Source organism: Bidens hawaiensis, unplaced genomic scaffold (assembly GCF_021521415.1).
Source record: "Bidens hawaiensis isolate Kalapana, Puna unplaced genomic scaffold, B.hawaiensis_p1.1 tig00008726_1, whole genome shotgun sequence".
NCBI lineage: Eukaryota > Viridiplantae > Streptophyta > Magnoliopsida > Asterales > Asteraceae > Bidens > Bidens hawaiensis.
The window spans coordinates 676,014-685,700 of record NW_027491630.1 but is presented as its reverse complement, the minus strand read 5'-3'; positions in this window follow the sequence as shown (position 1 = coordinate 685,700).

Sequence of the window (9,687 nt, the reverse complement as noted above, 5' to 3'; positions counted from 1 at the left end):
GGCTAATGTTCTTAGTTCTTCGAGTTCGTGAATTTGATCTTCTTGGTTTTTACCGGCGGACATTAGATCAAAGTTCACTACTCTGGGAGCCCAATAGGCTTTGTGTTTCAGTTCTATGGATAGATGACATGCTTTTCCATAAATGAGTTTGAAGGGTGTCGTTCCTATGGGAGTTTTATAGGCTGTCCTAAGGTCCCACAAAGCGTTATTTAACTTTTCCGCCAATTTTTGCGATTCATTCCTATAGTTCTTTCTAAAACCCTCTTGATCCCTCGATTCGAGACTTCTACTTGCTCAGTAGTCTGAGGGTGATATGGTGTTGCTAGTCGGTGGTGAACTCCATATCGTGCTAGGACTTTGTCCATTAGAGCATGACAGAAGTGAGTACCTCTGTCGCTGATTAAGGCTTTTGGGGTACCGGATCGTGAAAATAACTTTTTCAGAAATCGTACAACTACTCGAGCATCATCAATGGGAATAGCTTGTGCTTCTACCCATTTGGACACGTAATCGACTGCTACAAGGATGTACTTGTTTCCGAATGAGTTAGGAAATGGGCCCATGAAATCTATTCCCCATACATCAAATTTGAATGCCTTTTTGAGTCATCTCATTTTTTGTTGAGATGTTCCCGGCTCTTTGACAAGCATCGCATGCTTGGATCAAAGCATGTGTGTCTTTATATATGGTGGGCTAGAAGAATCCTGCATCAAACACTTTTCTGACCGTAGTGGCAGTACTGTGGTGTCTGCCAGTTGGTCCTTCATGACAGTGTTTGAGGATATCCAAGGCTTCCTTTCCTAGTACACACCTACGGACAACCTGATCAGCACCTATCCTAAACAAGTATGGATCTTCCCAAAAATAGAACATAAGGTCCGAAAAGAATTTCTTTCGCTGCTGATGAGTTAGCACTTTTCTTAAGATTCTACAAGCTAAATAGTTTGCGAGATCGGCATACAAGGGACTTTCATCTTCCTCTTGTATGACTACTTGGATATGCATGAGAACTTCATGTGGAAAATTATCATTGATAATTTCCTCATGATGTTCTTCTGAAGCTGGGCATTCTGAGCGAGAGAGATGGTATGCGGCTACATTCTCTGCTCCCTTATTATCCTCGACTTCTATGTTGAATTCCTGGAGTAGGAGAATCCATCGGATGAGTCTTGGTTTAGCATCCTGTTTGTTGAAGAGGTATCGTATGGCTGCATGATCAGTGTAAACTATGGTTTTGAAAAAAACGTGGTAAGATCTAAATTTTTTGAAGGAGAAAACTACTGCTAATAACTCTCTTTCTGTTGTGGTGTTATTTTCCAGTGCATCATTAAGAGTTTTACTAGCATAGTAAATTGGGTGGAAATGTTTCTCTTTGCGTTGTCCGAGTACGGCTCCAACTGCAAAGTCACTTGCATCGCACATGATCTCGAATGGAAGGGTCCAGTTGGGTGTAGCCATGATTGGTGCATTGACAAGCTTGTTTTTTAATGTGTTGAATGATTCAACACATTCTTCACAGAAGACGAACGGTGCATCTTTTTCTAGAAGTTTGGTCATAGGTCTAACAATTTTGGAGAAGTCTTTTATGAAACGACGATAGAATCCTGCATGACCTAGAAAAGTTCTAATGGCTTTGACTGAAGTAGGTGGTGGAAGCTTAGAGATGGTTTCTATTTTTGCCCTATCAACTTCCAATACTTTTTTAGATATCTTGTGACCGAGAACAATGCCTTCTTTGACCATAAAGTGGCATTTTTCCTAGTTGAGTACTAGATTCACTTCCTCACACCTAGCCAACATTTTGTCTAGGTTTTTCAGACAATAATCGAAGGAGTCTCCAAAGACTGAGAAGTCGTCCATGAAAACTTCCATAGAGTGTTCGATCATTTCATGAAAGATGGCCACCATGCAACGTTGGAAGGTGGCTGGAGCATTACCCAGTCCAAATGGTATTCTTCGGTATGCGAAGGTTCCATATGGACATATAAAGAGGGTCTTCTCCTGATCTTCAAGTGCAATTGAAATCTGAAAGTATCCGGAGAATCCATCAAGAAAGCAGTAGAACATTTTTCAGACAAAAGTTCAAGCATTTGATCGATAAAAGGAAGTGGAAAATGATCTTTTCTTTTGGCGTCATTAAACTTCCGGTAGTCAATGCAAACCCGCCAGAATGTGATGGTTCTCATCGGTATTAGCTCATCCTTCTCGTTCATTACTACTGTCATTCCTCCCTTCTTGGGTACTACTTGAACTGGAATAACCCAAGGTGAATCCGAGATTGGGTAGATTAATCCGGCATCAAGGAGTTTGATTACTTCCTTCATCATCACCTCTTGCATGTTGGGATTGAGATGCCTTTGATGTTGGACAACGGGTTTGTATTTTTCCTCCATGAGAATTTTGCGAGTACAAAAGGAAGGACTGATGCCCTTGATATCCATGATCTTCCATGCGATGGCCTTCTTATGATTCTTGAGAACCTTAAGAAGTTCGTATTTATCTTCTTTAGAAAGGTGAGATGAAATAATTACTGGAAGTTGAGAATCTTTTTCGAGAAAGGCATATTCGAGATGGTTCGGGAGTTCTTTTAATTCTAAGGCAGGTGGTTCTTCGATTGATGGTTTTGATTTTTAATTGCACTCTGTGATCTCACATACTATTTCTGATTTATTCTTGATTATTGATGATAGTATCGAGATTATCGTGTTCCATCGTAGGTTTAGTGTTTACGTCGATCAAGATTTGTGTTTCTAATGGGGTGCTGATGGAAGATTTCCGCATATAGCAACTTACGATAGAATCGATGATGTCGACACAATACAATGTGTCATCGTGATGTTGTGGATGTTGCGTAGATTTTCCTATGTCAAAAGTGATAGCCTCGTCATAACCCTTAGAGTGAGTTTGTCGGTGCAAACATCAATGATAGCCTTTGAAGTTGCTAAAAAGGGTATTCCTAAAATCAGAGGTACACTTTTTTCTTCCTCCATATCTAGAATTACAAAATTTACTTGGAAAAAAATCGGTCAGCTAACTTAATGCCCATGCGGGTGGGCTTTGGTTCTCCTATCCCTATAATTGCGAACACCACATAAAACATTAAGTTAGTACTAGCTCCTAGGTCGGCCAGGGCATTGCTAACAGATAAATTTCTTGTGAGACAAAGGATAGTAAAGCTCCCTGGATCGGTCATCTTCAGTGGCAGCTTGTTTTGGAGGACAGCTGAACATTTTTCACTCAAGGTGACATGTGATAGCTCCTCCATTTTCCTCTTGTTTGTCAGCACTTCTTTGAGGAATTTGGCATATTTGGGCATTTAAGAAATGGCTTCGATAAAAGTGATGTTGATGTGCAGTTATTTGAATTGTTCTAAAAACTTCCCGTTATGTGCTTCCAATCACTCCTGCTTCAGTCTTCCTGGGTACTTAATAGGTGGAACACAGTATCTGACCGGTTCTTTAGGTTGTACGATGCCTGTTGGAATCAGTACTTCTTGTGTTTTAACAGTGGTCTCCTTTTCCATAACGGGTTCTGAAGTTGGTGAGGCAACAGTGGTTGTACAGCTTCTGAGTGTAACAGTGTTAACTGTCGCATTAAGGTTGGTGATTGTGTTCCTTGGGAGATTGCCAGGTGGTCTTTCAGATAATTTTTGGGCAATTTGTTTGATTTGGGTTTCTAGATTATGCAATGATGCTTGTTGACTTTTTAGGTCAGCTTCATGTTTCAATAATACTTCGATGCTATCAACAGCGCTTGAGTCAGCCTTGTTTTCTGCTTCATTTTTTAGGTCATGATTTGTATTAACATTTCTTCGATTTTTGAGTAGCTTGGATTTTGATGGCCACTGGAACCTTGATCTTGAAATTGTGGTTTAGGCTCCAAGGATTGATTCATCGGTATTTTTTCAAATCTGGGTAGGGTTTGAGTGTTACCTCTGTCCTTCCAACTGAAATTCGGGTGGTTATGACGGGCGATGAAGTCAACTTCTTCCATGGCCATAAAGACTTGTTTTCAGTCACTTGTCTTATGAGCTCCTCCACAGGTGTCATAGGTGATCTTGGTTAATAATAGTCGGCTTGAAGTTGTTCGAATTTTTTAGAAAGGGCTTCAAGTTGTGTGTTGAAAAAAGTGGTGGCATCGACGTAGTGCAATCCTTTGTGTGTTGGTGTAGATCTTGGTGAGTTATAAGCAAAACTCTTCTTTGTTGCTTTCTCCATGATTTCAAATGCTTCGTTAGGTAATTTGGATCCCAGGTCTCCACCAGCGACTTGGTCGATGGCCTGTTTGTTTTGACTGGATTGTCCGTCAAAGAAAGTTTGTACTTGAAAGCATACGCTCAGTCCATGATGTGGGCATCTTCTCAAAAGACTTTTGTATCTCTCCCATGCTGCGTGTAACAATTCATCATCATCGGTCGAGAATCCGGTAATGCTGGCTCGGTATTTGGCAGTTTTATTAGGCGGAAAATATTTGAGGAGAAACTGTTCAACCATCTGGTCCCAAGTGGTGATGGAACCAGAAGGGAGAGATTCTATCCATTTTAAGGCTTGACCCCTTAGAGAGAAAGGAAAGAGCTTGAGTTTGATCTGATCTCTAGAACAGCTTTGAATTTTAAAGGTTCCGCAGATTCGTAAGAATCGAGATATGTGAGAAAGAGGGTCTTCGTCAAGGAGACCATGAAATTGAACTGAATTTTCCACCATATGAATGGTGCTAGATTTGATTTCGAAATTTTCGGTGATTTCGAGTTGAGCCACTCCATTATCGTAGCCATCGAGAGTTGGCTTGGCACACTGGCTCATGTTCGTTTCATTGTTTTGGGCCACCATAATTTCTTCGGTTTGATTTTCTCCTGATGTGGTGGCGTCTATTGACTCATCTTTGATTTTTTCGGCGGTTTCTGCAGTCCGTTTACGTGCTCATCGACGAAAGAGTCGTCTGGGTTCAGAAATTGGAGAAACAAGCTCATGCTCGAATGTAGAGGACATGCATGGGATTAAATCAAATTGACACTGTTTAAATTAAACTAAAGGTTAGTTGAGGTTAAACTAAAAGTTAGTCTAAGTTATTCAAAAACTAAACTAATGTATAAGCTAATTAATATAAGTTAGGCTAGCCTTGAAAATATATAGTTTAATAGTTAGTAAAAATATAAAGTAAAAGTTAAAATGAAAGTTAAAAATTTTGTACAATTATAAACAATGATTAAATTAAAACTTGGATCGTTCTTAAAAATGTACTGTGTCCCCGGTAACGGTGCCAAAAACTTGATTCGTGTGTGCGTTGCGGTTAAAATATGAAAGAAGTTTTAGCTTTCGCACAAGATCGTGTTTTAAATTTATAAAATTGATTTCTACTAAGAGCAAACAAACACAAAATAGGCAAGTTAACCTATCGTATATGTAGAATAGTATCGGTAACAATCAAGTATCGATCCGTTGACACAAATGTTTCCAATAATAAATCTTTGTCTTACTTTAATTAAAAGGTTTAATCATTTTGAGGTTGATTTTTAAACTTTTTATAAAATAGAAATATATAATATATAGGTGACAAGAATAAAAGTTCTAAGTGAGTAATTCAATTATCTGAAGGTTTACCATCTAATATCAAGAATCCACTCCATTATTCCTTGATGATTATTAAATAAACATGTGATAAACTTGTCCTGATAATATATGATAGATTAGTCCCTCATTTCTAAGTGAACATATTCTATGACACAAAAGAAGTAACATGCGCATTTTAAAGTCCATCCGTTCCAAATGTCATGATATCACGAGAATGTCAATTTAAGTAGACAAGCGGTTTGATATAATAGAACGATTAGGATTGACATAGATTCTTCAAATACCAATTCTAACAACTTCGAGTGGTTGTAGTTAACTGATGTACATAAAATTATACATCTTTTCGGCATCAAATAATCTCTAAAAACTGCAATTTCTATCAAATAACATATTATAAAAGGCTACTTATCATAATAAAATGTAATTTCATGTAAAACCAAGCCCCAAATGAATAAACAAGTGAAAAGACGAAGAAAAACAGAAGAAAACACAAGAAAAACAACACGCCCCCATGCTTCTGAACACCAGAGAAGACAAAAATCTACAAGAAAAGACAAAAACTCGGAACAAAAGCACAAGGTCGTGCCTCTCAACCACGGGGCCGTGGAAATCTACAATAAAAGACAAAATGAATTTAGCACATGTCACTAAATAGCATGGGGGCATGCCTACGTAAGCACGGGGGCGTGCCTACGTAAGCACGGGGTCGTGCTTCTCTCTCCAGATTGCCTATAAATAGTGGCTCATGTTGCACTCATTTGGTGTGCCTTGAAAAGAGTTCTATCCGGTTTTCTCTTAAAAAAACACACACTAACACTCACATAGAAGATTTAGTGAAGAGTTTGAAGGCTTGGAGGTCATCACCATCAACCATCATCATCATCTATCATCATCACCATTAGGAAGGAAGATTCATCTACATTTGGTTAGATTGTTCCAAGTTTAATCATGTATTTGTTATCACCAATCATCTTAATGTTTATCATCATGCTCATTATGAGCTAAACTCCTTTTACCATCTAAAATCTTTGAAGAAGCTTTGTTTTACTTGATAACTATATAAAACATGTGGTGTAGTCTAGTAAAGTACAAGGTCATATTACAATTATCTTTTGATGAGAAATGTTTCACCATCTTCAATCACTAATTCAAAGTTGGTGGTTGTCAATTCTATTGGAAATCCTTCATGATCGATTCATGTTCTTGAAAGATAGAAATACTTTGATACATTATCGAATCATGGATCCTTATATTGTACTTAGAAATGTTGAGATATAAGTTATGATGTATTTCTCTAAGTCTTGGTAATCTGAAAATAGCTTTGCTTTGGATATCATGCTAGTTAAAGAAATCGTATGTTAATGGAATGTGTAATTATAACCTACATAAATCAACCAAGGGGAGGTTGTGTGAGTTAACTACAACCACCCGAAGTTGTTAGAATTGGTATTTGAGAAATCGAAGTCAATCCTAATCTTTCTATTTTACAAAACTACTTGCCAACTTAAATTAACATCATTGTGGTGGCATGACATTAGGAAAGGGTGGACTTTAAAATGCACATGTTACCTCCTTAGTGCCAAAGATGCTCACTTAAGGCTTAAGGAGCTATCTATCATATATTGATACGGCAAGTTTACCACATGTTTGAATATTAATTATCAATGTTAAAATGGAGTGGATTATTGATCTTAGATGGTAACCTTCACGTAATTGAACTACTCATTTAGAATCTCTCGTCTTGGACACCTATATATAATATATAAGTATTTATATTTTATAAAAAGTTCGAAAATTAACCCCAAAATGATTAAAACCTCCGATTAAAGTATAACAACGATTTATCATTAGAAACATTTGTGTCCACGGATCGATACTTGGTTCTTACCAATACTATTCTACATATACGATAGGTACACTTGCCTATTTTGTGTGTGTTTAGTCTTTGTATAAATCACTTTTATAAATTTAAAACATGATTTTGTGCAAAAGCTAAATATCCAATGTATCATATTTATACAAGCCACTCACACACGCCATCATTAACTCACACAACCTCCCCTTGGTTGATTTAATTACATTATAATTACACATTTCATTAACATATGATTTCTCTAACTAGCATGATAACCTAAGCAATCGTATTAACAATGTTATTATAGAATTATCAAAACTAGAGAAATAGATCATAACTTATATCTCATCATTTCTAAGTACAACATGATTAAACTTAGAACAATCTAACCAAATGTGGATGAGTATCCCCTCTTAATGATGGATTATGATGATGTTGATGATGGATGATGATGATAACCTCCAAGCCTTCAAACTCCTCACAAGATCTTCAATATGAGTGTAATGTGGTTGTTTTTATAAGAGAAGCCCATTTAGAAAACTTCTACATGCACATCAAATGAGTGCAACGTGCTCCACTATTTATAGGCTATCTGGAGAGAGAAGCACGGCCCCGTGCTTAGTGAGGCACGGCCCCGTGTCCACGTGTCCCAGTTGCATGTTGTCAAATCGTTCATGATGACTCACCACGGGGGTGTGCTTTCTGAGGCATGCTCCCGTGCTTTTTATTGACATGTGTTTAAATACTTTTTATCTTATTTGAAGGTGACCACGGCCCCATGGTAAAGGAGGCATGGCACCGTGCTTTGGCCTTCAGTGTTTGTATTTTCTTGTAGATTTTTGTCTTTTCTTGTGTTCAGAAGCATAGGGGTGTGTCTCTTGAAGCTTGGGGCGTGTTTCTTGTTTTTTCTTGTGTTTTCTTCCATTTTTCTTTGTCTTTTCGCTTGTTTCTTCATTTGAGGCTTGGGTTTACCTGAATTTGCATTTTTATTACGATATGTAGCCTTCTAAGCTTTGTTATTTGATAGAAGTTGCAGTTTATAGAGATTATTTGATGAAAAAAAGATGTATAATTTTATGTACATCAATGCGTGCGGAAATTGTGGACGAGGTCTACCAGGTTCTTCATAGCGCTATTCTCGAGATTGTTGTTGAGGCTGTAAAAGCCATGGAGGAGATATTTTTGCAAAGGGTTCTGGTTAGGGATATAGGGCTAAGAGGGGCCGAACTGAGGCCTAATTGATCGAGTCGAGTGATGACGAAGGAAGAGTTCGAACTGCTATAGCTACTGCAAGCGGTTGTTCATATGGGGATTTTCAGAAATATAACCCCCTTACTTTTGATGGTACCAAGGATGCGTCCGCAACGCTCCAATGGGTGCGGGAGATGGAAGTAGTTCTGAAGATCAGTAAGTGTAAGGGGGAGGATATGGTTACTTTTGCTACAGCCTCATTCGGTTCTGAGGCATTGTGCTGGTGGGATAATCTGACCCATTCCATGGGAGATATGGCAGTAAGGAGGAGGACTTGGGGGGAATTGAAGCAGCTGGTTACCGATCAGTTTTGTCCTTCACATGAACTGGAACAAATCGAACAGGAATTCCTAACTTCGAAAGTGGGGGCCTTGACCCATCGGGAGTATACCACCAAGTTTAATCAAATGGCTTGATTAAGTCTGGATCTGGTTACTACAGGGAGAAAGAGAATCAAGAAGTACGTGAAATGTCTTCTGGTGGATATTCGGAGGGGAGTGATGACCACTGACATGAACACCTTCCACTTGGTGGTTACCCTGGCTGGTAAGTTATATGATCAACGGGAGGTTGTGAAGCCAACCGAACCTAAAAAGCCTTGGAACTCAAATGTTAACTCCAATGGCAAATGGTTTTGGGGCACTAACTTTTCTTCGGGGGACAAGAGAGAAACGACCGAGGGAGAAAACCCTAAGGGAGAAGTAAAGGACGATAAATGTAAGGAGTGTGGTAAAGGGCATAGGGGAGAGTGCAAGATGGGGTCATTGGTTTGTTTCGTTTGTGGGAAGATGGGACATTTTCACAATGAGTGTCCGTCCTTGACGTTCTTTCGGTGTAAGGGGTCTGGGCATTTGGCATCGAGTTTTCTTGAAGTGAGAGCGGAGAGTTCCGAGGGGGGTAACTCTTCTAAAGCAAAGGTGTATAACAAACCAAGAGCCAAGGCTAGGGCGTTCAACATTTCAATGAAGGAATCAAGGGAGGGCGCGGACGTTGTTTCAGGTACTTAACTTT